Raw genomic sequence first — 12,765 nt, forward strand, 5'->3', positions numbered from 1 at the left:
GGGACTTAGATGCCAGGGTGGAAGAGCACTGCAAGGCTTCAGCCTGAGCCCCTGGGAGGATGGAGTCACCAGGAGCTGAGGTAAGGAAGACTGAGCGATGGGGGGTTGTGTGGGGGGTGCAGAGGCCTGAGCTCAGTTTGGCCCCTGCAGATTTGAGATGCCCACTCCATGCACAGGCCGAGACAGCAGAGAAGGGGAAGAGGCTGCAGCTCAGGTAGCCCTGGGATGTGCAGCCCCACATGCTGGGGCACTGGGTCATGGTGTCCTCATGGCTGGGAGCTGCTTCCCTCCTGGGATGCCAGAACTCCTTTAGGGCACATCGGCAACTCCTGCGCTCACCACTGAGGGGAAGTGGGAAGGGCAGCTGTCCCTATGCATGTTCTCCTTCACCTTGTCCTAGGCAGGTCCCAGGCAGCACCACCCTCCCAAGTGGCTCCCCTTGGCCGCTGTCTCTAGTGTTCACAGCCAGACCCTAGAAGAGGGCTGGACTCAGCGGCTCACTTCTGATGAATAGAACCAGGCAAAAGAGATGGCGGTCTCTCCTGAGATTGGATTGGGAGGAGCTGAGGTTCTGTCCACTGGAACTCTCCCCCTGGCTCTTGGTAGGTGCTAGTTCTGGCAAAGTCAGTCACCCGCCCAGGGCAGAGGGTAACCTGAAGCTGATGCCACAGAGAGACTGGGGCCTTCAGTCCAACAGCCTGCAAGCAACAGAATCCTGCCAGCAACACAGAAGTGAGCATGGAAGCAGCTCCTCCCCTGATGAGCCTGAGCCTTCAGAAGACACAGCAGCCCTAGGCAGACACCTGCTGCAGCCCTGGAGAGCCCCTGGGGCAGAGGGCCCAGTGAAGCCTGCCTGAACTCCTGGCCCAAGGAGTAATCATTCCTGGGGTATAAGTGTGTGCTGGTGTGGGCCTTTGGAGTAATCTGTCAAGGGACAATAAAGAACAAGCACACACCTCAGGTCCTACTAGGTGGTAGCTGTACGGTCAGCACGGCATGTAATATCTTCCTCTTGAATTAGAAGATTCATTGCTAAGGCCAAAGTTAAAAAAAAAAACAAACAAAAAACTCTAGTTGTAGCAACATTGAAATACATGTCTTTCAAAAAAAAAAAAAAAGCCATAGCTATTCTTTTCCATCTTTGCTACAGGTATATATTAATATATGTTAATTCCCTGACTGACTGAGCAATGGGCCAAACTCATAAGAACAGATGTGTGAGGACCGTCAGTGACCACCCTGACCCCAGCCCTTATACACAGACAAACTTTTGAACATAATCGATAACCTTGGGGGTCTTGACACTCTAAATTTTATTGTTTTTCATTAGCTATTTCTATTCCCTAAACAATACCTGTTCATCGCAGAGAAAAATGGCATTGCCTATACTAAGCAAAAGAAAGGAAATAAAATGCTCAGAAACATTTACATATGTATGCAGACTCACACACACACACACACACACACACACACACACACACAAACACACGCACGCACTCACACACAGGCTCGCACTGCGTCTAGGCCTGCCTTTTCACTTATTTGTATGTCCTGAACATATTTCCATGTCAGTAGACACATATCTTTGTAGCGGTAACAGCAACTAAATATTATTGCAGCGCATATTTTTACCATCATTTATTTAACTCATCATGTTTGAACTGTTAGGTTGTATCTATCATTTTCTGTATTACAGACAATTTGATGACAAATGACCAATCCCCTAATGTTCAATATAAAAATATCAATTGTATGAGATAACGGGTATTTGGCTAAAATAAAATTCAGTGTGGCCCACCTTCTCCAAATGTAACATGCTCTAAAAAGGCATGAATAATTAAATTAGCCCTTCTATTCTCCAGCACAGATCCTGAGCCCAACTGTGGGTGCAGGTGCTTAGAGCCTCGGTCTGCTCTTCTGCCCGCCAGAAGGCAAAGGCCACTCAACTGCCACCTTAAGACAGCCAGGATTCGCCTCTCCCTTTTAATTAATAGAATAATGCTCAGGTTCACTGCATGAGAGCAGCGCTCTCTGACTTTGCATTCATCAGGATAACCTAGGTGGTTTGTTTAAAACTACACATTTCCTGGCTGAGCTCCCAGGAACTGGACTTCAGTGGTTTAATGGGGGTGTGCATAGGACAGGTGATTCTGAGGACCACGAGGGGTTAGGAATTTCGCCGTTAATTCTGGCCAAGGGAGAGATTAGACCATCCAGCATTGTCTGCAGCATATATATTTTTTTCCTCTTTTGCAATGAATATTTGATGCTCAGCAGGATGAGCCCCAGGATGAGGCACACATCCAAGAAAAATCCATGCCTCTCCATCTTTTCCCCAGGATTGCCCTTTGGTGAGACTCTCCTTTGCGATTGCTTCACTTTCCCGGGTTCACAGAACAAACCTCTTCTTAGTCTCTTTTGTTGTTTCCTATCTGTTCAACAAACACCCACTGCGCAGGACCATCCTCCGGAAAGCCCTCGAGTGGGGCCGTTTGGGAGCCCTTCTTCGTGGGGTGAGCACTGAAGGAACCGGGATCCCATAAGCCCGTGCTTTTGTAGGGGCTGCTCCCTCTCCCATCGCAGGTAACTGGCACCAGGCTGCTAAGCTGTGGATGGGCAACTGGCACAGCACTTTGGATGTGCGTATTTCAGCACGTGGAGTTGGCCGGTGAAGTCAGCCGAGGTCGGCACAGCGTACAGCAGCGCGCCTGTCCATAGGGAGGAAGGGTCGTCCCGCCTCCCCGCCAGGTCAGTCCCGTTGCGCCTCCTCCTGTCCCACTCTGACTTTCGCGCGCCCAGGCGTCTCTGAGGGTAGCGCCCCGATACTCTCCCCCACCCCAAGGATTCTTCTCCCCACGGGACGGGCTGGGGGCCCGGGAGCGCCACAGACCCCGTGGACCCGGGAAATCGCAGCTTCGTCATAGCTAAGCTCGCCGCGCTCAGCTTTTCCCACCACCTGGAGGATCCACTCTCCGTGCGTCCTTCTCGACCTCAGGCTGCAGAGAAAACGTGGGGGCGGGGATCGAGGAAGCCGCGCGCAGAGGCTCCTAGCGCAGCCCCAGGAGGAATCCTGCCGCCACCAAGAAGCTGTGCGCCCGGCCGGGCTCGGCGCTGACAACAGCCGGATCTACCGGGCCTGCCGCGAGCCTCCGCGTCCAGGTGGGGTCTCCGCACCCCAATTCCACCCCGCCCCGCCACCGCGCTCCCCGCAAGTGCGGGGTTTCCACCAGCCCCGGCGTTCGCGCCCACTCACGGTCTCCCTTGCCCCCCCGACCCCGGGAGATGCTCCCGGCGTTCTATTCCGCCCTGCCTTGGCCCGCCTAGCGAACGATGTGACCCCGCCCCCTTGCGGTCTCCCCTCCCCCGGTCGCTGCCCCTGCCGCCACCTGTGGCGCTCCGGGCATCTCTAAAGGCCCCAACCAGAGTCCTCCAACGCACCCGCGAGGCTAGCGCACCGGCAACGCGGCCCCACCCCCAGGGACTCCGCCCACTTGTGGTGCTACCCCCGCCTCCGCGACCTCACCCACCGCTAGCGCGGCAGCCACCTACGACGACCCCCGCGTAGGTCCTCCTGCCCACACCCGCCCCCGGCCAGCCCCTGCCCCTTTCTCTGCCCCTTTCCCTGCCCCTGCCCCTGCCCCTAGCCGCGCCCCCACCCCCGCAGCCCCTCCTGTGCGCTTGGGCCCCGCCCGTCAAAGCCCTTTGACGCTAGGGCCGGGCGGGGGCGCGGGCGGGGCAGCGTTTCCGAGTCGGGCGCGCGGCGGCAGGGTCTCCATTGCCTGCTGCGCACCCGGACTAGCGGCTGCCCTGGGCCTCCTCGCCTTGGACGCGGACGACTCCCGGGCCCCCAAGGGCTCCTTGCGGAAGTTCCTGGAGCACCTCTCCGGGGCCGGCAAGGCCATCGGCGTGCTGACCAGCGGGGGACATGCTCAAGGTGCGCGCCCCACTCTGGGCGGCGAGGGAGGGACGGACGGAGAAGGGGAGAAGAGGGAGAAGGGGAGAACAGGGGAAGGGGATGGGGGAACCGGGCAGAAGAGGGGGAAGCGATGGGAGGACCCGGGGAAAGGTGGGGAAGCGATGGGAAGAACTGGGGAGAAGAGCGGGGAAGCGATGGGAAGAACTGGGGAGAAGCCCGTGCCCGGGAGCGGCAGGGGTACCTGCGGGGCGGCGGGAGCCGGCAAGGCAGCCCCGGGGTCCTTGCCGGGTGGGGCGGAGGAGGAAGGAACATGGCGGTAGGAACCTCCATTCGGAAAATAGTGAGCTTTCCACCCTCTCCGGTTTATGTTTTAAATTGAGCCTGGTAGAGGGGGTCGCCTGGAACACCTTCCGGGGTCGTTCTGCCTCTGAGCTGTAGGATGGCGCCGGGCTTCCCCTCCGAATCCTGGGTACAGCGCGATCACTTCTTAAGTTGCCCCCGCCCCCCAACTCCGCCCCACGCCACCCCCCAGCATGTCGAGGAAGAAACGGCCGGATCCCGGCGGGCCTCCTGTCGCCTCGGGCCCCCCGCGGCGTGGGCGGGGTCCCGGCTGCTGCAATGCGGGAAACGGCAGGGGTGCTCTGGGTTCCCGCTTGGCGTCTCCGAGGCAGTCCGGCAGCCCCTCGCGTTTCCGCTGGAAGATTTTAAAAAAGGGTTTCCTGCGCTCGCATGTGCTGTCGCCTTCCGGCTCGTGACAAAACCGAAAACTAAAATGGGTCCCAGGCCCTCCCCGCCAGCCTCCGCGGACGGGAAGGACCAGGAAGCGGGGACTCCAGGACGTCAGCGACGCCGCAGCGCGGGCTCTGGGCTTCCCCTGTCCTGTAATGTGGAAAGGGCTCTCCAGGAGGGGCCGAGCCTGGGCCCACGACGCAGGAGCTCCGGGAGGACATTTAACATTGAAGAGCGAGAGGTGGTGGAGACTGCGCTCCCCAGCCCCCGGGTGCACGTAGGGGCACCGGTGCCCGGGTTCAGGAGGGTGAGGCCTTCTTGGCCAGGTAGCCTTGTTAAATCTATCTGAAAATCACAGATAACTAAGTATCAAGTCGTCACAGATCATTTTAGTATCCTGAATGAGATGGCTATGGAAAACATGAAAACATCGTTACTGGTTACGTGCATGATGCATCCAAAACATTGTTACCTGCACAGTGGCAGCACTGATATTTGTGGGCTTTTGAACGTGTGGACTGGAGTGTTAAGAGCCCTTCAGAGTTATGACAGTAGTTTGATTTGAATGTTCTTTTCTTGGCGAATAAATGCTGTACATTGAATTTACCCAGGAAACTAGGAAGGTGAACCCACACGAAGGACACAGGCCTGTGGGCTGCTCCAGGCGCCCTTAGGGCGTTGCAGGGCCTGAGCCATGCGCTTCCTGCTCAGCCTCCTGAGAGCCGTGACGGCGTCTCTGTTCTGCCTCACACTGGACCCGCTAGTTTCATATTCTTGTTATGGTTCCGAGGCTACAAGCGGTTGGATTCTGTGAGACACTCTCTGTCTTCCTCCTCCAGCTGCTTTCAAATGGGTCGTCTTTTTTTAGAACTGATTTTTTAAGCAGTGATTGATGGGGTGAGTTGTAGTGCTGTCCTGAACTGCAGAGGGAGCGCACTGAGGAACCTGGGTTTTGATGCTGTGCACATCAGCTGAGTCACCAGCCCAGGGCCCTGTCAGTCCCATTATTAAGCTCATTTCTTGCTCTTGTCATCGTTACTCAGACGCCTTAAAAAAAAAAGCAAACTCCTGCTTGCCGTCACTGGCTGAGTTTGGCAAATGGGTGTTTACCCTGGAAAGAGGGGCATTTTGTCCTCTGGAACGTCTAAGGCGCCCTTTGGTGAGGTGGTCTGTTTCTGACCACTCTATCCCGTGGGCGTCCTTCCTGCTTCCACCTTCCCTTTCCGAACGCCTCCGCCTGCAGGGCTTTAACTTTCCTTCTGTGTGTGTGCCACGCAGAGGTTATGACTGTTGTGCCAGTGCCCTGTTTTTTCTCTTTCTTTCTTTCTTTCTTTCTTTCTTTCTTTCTTTCTTTCTTTCTTTCTTTTTTTTTTTTTTTTGCTGAGGGCCCAAAACTTGCTGCATCTCAAAAGAAGCAATTGCATCCATTTGTTCGCGATGAGCATAAACTGCTCTTTAAGGGATACTAATTGGTAAACCCGGCTGCTGTGGGTAGAAAGACAGAGGTGGCTGCGGAAGCAGGGCTCTGCCTCTTGGAAGCGTGCACAACCTTCCTGCTTTCTTTCTTCAATATCCGCGGGGGGGGGGGGGGGTGGGTGGTTAATTTTAATAAGCCCTGGAAACCAACAAAGCAGGAAAGTGCTAAGACATTGAGGTGTGAGCCTCTCATTCTTCCTTCACTGAGGAAGGAAGGAACCAGTTGCCTCTTCGTTTTGGGGCTGCAGGGTATGTTTGGCAGAGACACTGGCCCTTTGTGCTGTGTGACTCATGAATTGAGATAGTTCTTTACTAAGTGTTTTGTGCAGTAGGTATGAAAATGGGGAAAGAGGGAGCACTGTCCGGGGTGGAGAGGCGTGGAGAGACGCTGTGATATATAGCGAGTCCTTTTCTTCTGGGCTCCTGGTTTTCAATCTTTTTCTTCTTTTTTTCCTAACAGCTTGAAAGATGATTTTTGTGTCTTAATTAAAAGATTGAAGACTGTGGGTCAGACCCAAACTAATTCCATTGGCATCAAAGAAAAGGATTCTTTACATATTTATCTATAGGCACAATTAATTTTTTTATTTTTTGCTGAATTATCTGGTTAGTCAAATCATACATTAGAGAAGTAATATTAAAAATTAAAAAATAAAAAATGTATCTGTAAACATATCCCCCTTCCATTCCAGTCTTTGTCTCTGTGTAATTTTAGAACCTTGGGCCACGATGTACATAGAGTTTATATTCTTTTAATATCTTGCTACTTCATTGTTTTCATGTTTAATCTTTGGGTTGATGTATCACAGGTTACTTGACCGTTTCTTACAGGTGTTTGGTTTAGTTTTTTTTTTCCCTTAACGCTAATGTAAATTTGAGTGTTTGGATGGTAGTTTTAGCAGAATTTAAGGCAGAGTCTCAGTTAGGGTGATGGATCGATTTATAGTCCCTAGTTTGAGGAGGGAGGTGGCAATATGCCCTTTCTTCTAAAATTGATATGTTAAATCACAATGGACATTTACACGATTTTGAGCACTTGGGACTCCCCTGGGGTTCACTGGTATTGCACGGTCAGGGCTGGGGATCTTCTGCTGGAGAGGCCCCCAGCGTGCCCAGCGCAGGGTCCTGAGTGTGTTGCTGCAGGACAAGCTCTGGGCTTTGCCCTGCAGCGGCTGTCGCTCTGGGAAGAGCTGGCTGCTCCAGGAATGAGGCCTATGCTCTGAAGCTCACAGTCAGCAGACCAGCAAAGGTCAGCACAGATGACCTTATATGAATCATTCATTTAACAAGCATTCATGGAATACACATTCCATGCAGTTGGAACTTAGAGTGGAAGGCCATCAGTTCACTGTTGTCTCAGCAGAACTTTGTCCCTGGGTCCCTGTTGAACTTAGAGTGGAAGGCCATCTGCTCACTATTGTCTGAGCAGAGCTTGGTCCCTGGGTCCCTGTTGAACTTAGAGTGGAAGGCCATCAACTCACTGTTGTCTGAGCAGAGCTTGGTCCCTGGGTCCCTGTTGAACTTAGAGTGGAAGGCCATCAGCTCACTGTTGTCTGAGCAGAGCTTGGTCTCTGGCTCCCTGTTGTAGCCTCTGCTCCTAGGAGGTGCACGGTGAGTGTTGGGGGACCCTCCACAGGCACAATTGCTGAACAAGGACCCCTCCCAAGGGTGTCAGCCCTAGGCCCTGAGCTCTGAAGAGGAGGAAGGCATTCCTGGGGCCATCTCCCCTTCTGGATACTGAGCTCTGCACAGAGAGAAACTCTTCTACATTCACTGCAGTGAAGTTCATACTTTAGAGACTGGGGCCTGCATTCCCCAGAATTTCCATGGCCACAGGTGGTGGCTGCACCATGCGACTGGTGTCTATGTTCCCTGGAATTTCCGTGGCCATAGATGGTGGCTGTACCATGTGACTGGGGTCTGCATTCCCTGGAATTTCCGTGACTGCAGGTGGTGGCTGCACCATGCGACTGGAGTCTGTGTTCCCCAGGATTTCTATGACCACAGGTGGTAGCTGCACCATGCGACTGGAGTCTGTGTTCCCCAGGATTTCTGTGACCACAGGTGGTAGCTGTACCATGTAACTGAGGGTCTGCGTTCCCGTGAATTTCCGTGGCCATAGGTGGTGGCTGTACCATGGGAATGAGGGTCTCTGTTCTCTGGAATTTCCATGGCCATAGGTAGTGGCTATACCATGCGACTGGGGTCTGCGTTCTCCAGAATTTCTGTGGCTGCAGGCTGTGGCTGCACCATGCGACTGGGGTATGCATTCCTCGGAATTTCCGTGGCCATATATGGTGGCTGTACCATGTGACTGAGGGTCTGCATTCCTTGGAATTTCCATGGCCATAGATAGTGGCTGTACCATGTGTCTGAGGGTCTGTGTTCTCTGGAATTTCTGTGGCTGCAGATAGTGGCTGTACCATGTGACTGAGGGTCTGCATTCCTGGAATCTCTGTGGTCGCACATGGTGGCTGTACCATACAACTGGGGTCTACATTCCCTGGAATTTCCTTGGCCACAGGCGGTGGCTGCACCATGCATCAGGTCTTCTGTCTCAGGAGTTGGTGCCATTGTCTCTGTTACTCCCTCGCCTGATACACAGAGGCAGTTCCTGACTTTATCACTCCCAGGAAACACACAGGCATCTGTTTTGGATCCTTGTTTTATTTCCCCATCACCTTTCTCATCAAAGGGAAATTCACATCCCTCTAAAGCTGAAAATGGTGTGGGGCCCCCTGGTGGTCTTTCCAAGGCATTATCAGCAGGTAAATTAGATCATGTGGGCCAGTGTACCTGAAATGAAAACAGAAAGGTAAGTCGTGTCACTAAGCTTTGGTGGGAGATTCAGGGTCTTTGTTAGTGGCAGAATCATCCAAAGTAAGTTGTTTGTTCACTGCAGATCTAGATGGTTGGCTGTGTCAGGATTAAACTTAGCCAGTTTCGACAGAGTGTCGCTTAATCCTCACAGAAGCGTGTCAAGTACATTGAAGAATAGCTGCCAAGTCTGCTATTGTCGGGAGAGAGGCAGGTACGTCTCTCGCTTAGCCCAGTGCTGCAGGAGGCCAGGCTCACGTCAGGCTGTGCATGTGAGTGGGTTGGATTTTTAGCACTCTGGGACGGTAAAGCACAAACATCTATTTTTAACTTGTGGGTGACCTTCTTTTGTGCTGCTTGAGTCTCTGTGGGCCTTTCTCTGTTTCCTTCCTGAGGAGTCTGTGCCAGGGTCCCAAGCGTTCTCTGGGCTGCACCTCCGCGCCTGCCCAGTGAGGAGCCTCCTCCTGGTGGCTGTGGGACTGGGCTGGGCCCACACTGTCAGCATCGTCTGGGGTAAGCAAGCCCGTCCTTCCACACCTCAGTGTCCCCAGCTGTTGAACAGGGCTAATCAACTGACCGTCAGGATTAATGGGGATCAGATGCGCTCATCTCATAGCCCTGCTTGGTAAATAGCCACTTCCACTCTGTCCTCCAATGTGCTACTCTAGACTTTTTCTTTACCTCCATTTAGCCAGGTGATTCGAGGTGACAGTGACTATCAAGAGGGATGTACAGAGGAAACCAGTGGAAGAGAGCTCGAGGAGCAGACATGGGCGCAGGGAGCACAGTGCGGGGAGCACGGCTGCAGGGAGCATAGGCATGGGGAGCACAGATAGGTGTAGGGAGCATGGGCGTGGAGAGGACGGGTGCGGGGAGAACGGGTGTGGGGAGCACGGGCGTGTGAAGCATGGGTGCGGGGAGCACGGGTGCTGGGAGCACAGGGCATGGAGAGCATGTGTGTACTTGCTCTGCTCTGACAGAGGCTGCCGAGCATGTACTCTGTGCTCAGATGGGTCAGAGCCTCAGTGCCTCTTTTAAAAAAAAAAAAAAAAATCTTTTTTTAAAGATAGGACTTCTGTCTTCCTGGTGGCCCCTTTTAGTCGATACTCTTTTAAGCCTGCTTTTCCAGAGAAAAGCTAGGAAGGATGGCCTATATAGGTTCCAGTCTGGGCATATCTGGAAGAATGGGTCTTTTTTAGGTTTGAGTCTGGCGTACCTGGGGACATCTTTGAACCTCCACTCAGAGTCCCAGAACCACGTGTAGAGGCTCCCCAAATGTCTGCTGGGACTTTCCCCTCTGCTCGCGGATGATGAAGAGCAGAAGCTCACCCTGCCACGACCTCTGGGGTCCTCCTTCCTGGAGGGCAGTGCCTTGGTGACCAGCGTGTGTAGGAGTCTGAGCTGGCACCTTCGGGCTATGCTGTGCAGCGGGGGCTCATGCCATGGGGCATTCTTGTGTTCTGCACCGGGACTGGTGACGTTGGGCATCCTCGTGCAGTGTGGACCATATGAGGTGCACATGAGCCAGACAGCTCCCGGAATTCGGAGCCTGGCTCTGTCTCAGGCCACCCACCTGTCTGTGGCATTTCTGAGGGATTGTGGGGACCGTATGAGTCTGTGTCCCCACCCTCACTGGCTGGACACCTGTGCCAGGCTGGAGTTTTATGTTTCACCATCCCCTGTTCCGAGTTGTGTGAATATTTATTTTCATTACCTACTCTCATGAGCTTTCCTTTTTTTAAAAAAAAAAATCGGAGACAGACTTTGAAGTCCCCTGGCCCCACCGTTCGTGGACCTAATGGTATTGCAGAAATTATGACTTCAATTATGTATAATAACTGGGGCTACTTTAAAAGTCATGTAAAGGAACAAGGTGGAGTAGCCATTTCAAGCTGTACATCATGCTGGATTCTTAAGTGAACATTATCAGGCTTTTAACACATTTTCTCTTTTTATTTACTTTGGAGAATATAACGGATGCTCAGAAGCTGTTGAGATTTAGTAAGAGGAAGTTATCCTTAAGAAGCTATTTAAGCAAGGGGACAGTTGGAGTAAACGTAAATTATGAACACACACCTATTCCAAACCAGAGAAATAAAAGCATCAACTGTACTGGGGTTGAAACTTGGGTGCTAGTGTGTCTTTCCTGCCCACAGTGACTGTGGCAGTGCTGTGGGCAGGAAATTCTGGAAAGAAGACTTGGTGCCAGTGGTAATTTTTGTGACGATTCATTTGCTTTCAGCTCAAGTGACTATAGTCTTACTTGCAAATGGCTAGGTCTCCACCAATGGACCACAACACTGACATAGGACACATGAGAAATGACCCTTGGGTTTTTAACAACTATTATTTTTAATGGACACATTATAGTACATATCCATGGGATACAGTATGATATTTCAATACATGTTTTTCGTGTGTAATTAGCAACTCAGGGTAATTAGCATGTCCATCATCTCAAACATTTGTCATTTCTTAATGCTGGGAATATTTAAAATCCTCTCTTCTAGCTGCTTGAAAATATACAATAAATTGTAAACTGTAGTCACCCTACAAGGCTATAGCACACTAACCCTTATTTTTACTATCTAGATGTAATTTTGTATCCATTAGACAACCTCTCCCTTTCTGCCTTCCCGCCGCCCTTTCCTGTCTCTAGAAGCCACTGTTCTACCTTCCGAGGGTAGAATATCGTTTTCCTCATAGAGATCTTTAACCTTCTTGGTTAGATTTCTTCTGAGGTATTTTTATTTTTATTTTATATTTTTGTAGTTAAATGGGATTGCTTTCTTGATTTCTTTTTTCACTGGCTCATTGTTGGTCTATAGAAATGCTACTGATTTTTATATGTTGATTTTGTATTCTGTAACTTTACTGAATTTGTTTATCAGTTCAAAGAGATTTTTGCTGGAGTCTTTTTTTTTTTTTTTTAATATATAGGAGCACATTGTCTGAAAACAGACAATTAGAGTGCCTCCTTTCCACTTTGGGTGCCCTTGATTTCTTTCTCTTGCCTGACTGCTCTTGACTAGGACGTTCAGTGCTGTGTTGAATAGGAGTGGCACAAGTGGGCGTCCTTGTCTTGTTACAGATCTCAGAGAAAAAGCTCTTAGTGTTTCCCCATTCCCCATTATGTTAGCTGTGGGTTTGTTACATATAGCCTTTATCGTGTTGAGGTATTTTTCCTTCAGTGCCTCTTTTGTTGAGACTTTCTATCATGAAGCAGCGTTGAATTTTATCAAATGCTTTTTCTGTATCTATCGAAATGATATTATGGTTTTTGTCCTTAATTCTGTTGATGTGATGTAGCATGATTATTGATTTGTGTTTGTTCAGCAATCCTTGCATCGTGGGATAAATCCCACTTGATCATGGTGTATAATCTTTTTGATTTGCTGTTGGATTCAGTTTGTTAGTATTTTGTTGAGGATTTTTGCATCTGTGTTCATCAGGGATATTGACCTATAGTTTTCTCTTTTTATTGTGTCCTTGTCTTATTTTGGTATCAGGGTAATGCTGGTCTTGAAGAATGAACTTGGCAGGATTCCCTCCTCTTCAATACTTTTGGAATAGTTTGAGAAGAATTGAAACAAAAATGTGTAGAATTCAGCTGCGAAGTCACCTAGTTCTGGGCTTTTCTTTGTTGGGAGACTTTTTATTATTACTTAGTCATACATGTTACTCATTATTGGTCTGTTTTAGGATTTCCGTTTCTTCTTGGTTCCATCTTGGTAGGTTGTACGTGTCCGGGAATTTATCCATTTCTTCTAGGTTTTCCAATCTGTTGACATATAGTTGTTCAAAATAGTCTGTAATGATCCCTTGTA

At 50.9% G+C, this 12,765-nt stretch overlaps 1 long non-coding RNA gene across 1 annotated transcript in view; it reads left to right on the plus strand.

The window, feature by feature from the left end:
• Window positions 1-3,704: 3,704 nt before the first annotated feature.
• LOC135968179 (uncharacterized) overlaps window positions 3,705-12,765 on the plus strand; it is a 43,741-nt gene continuing 34,680 nt past the window's right edge. The window contains exon 1 of the long non-coding RNA XR_010582735.2: window positions 3,705-3,934. This is a non-coding gene — a long non-coding RNA (uncharacterized lncRNA). The remainder of the gene's footprint in view (window positions 3,935-12,765) is intronic.

Source organism: Macaca fascicularis, chromosome 18 (assembly GCF_037993035.2).
Source record: "Macaca fascicularis isolate 582-1 chromosome 18, T2T-MFA8v1.1".
NCBI lineage: Eukaryota > Metazoa > Chordata > Mammalia > Primates > Cercopithecidae > Macaca > Macaca fascicularis.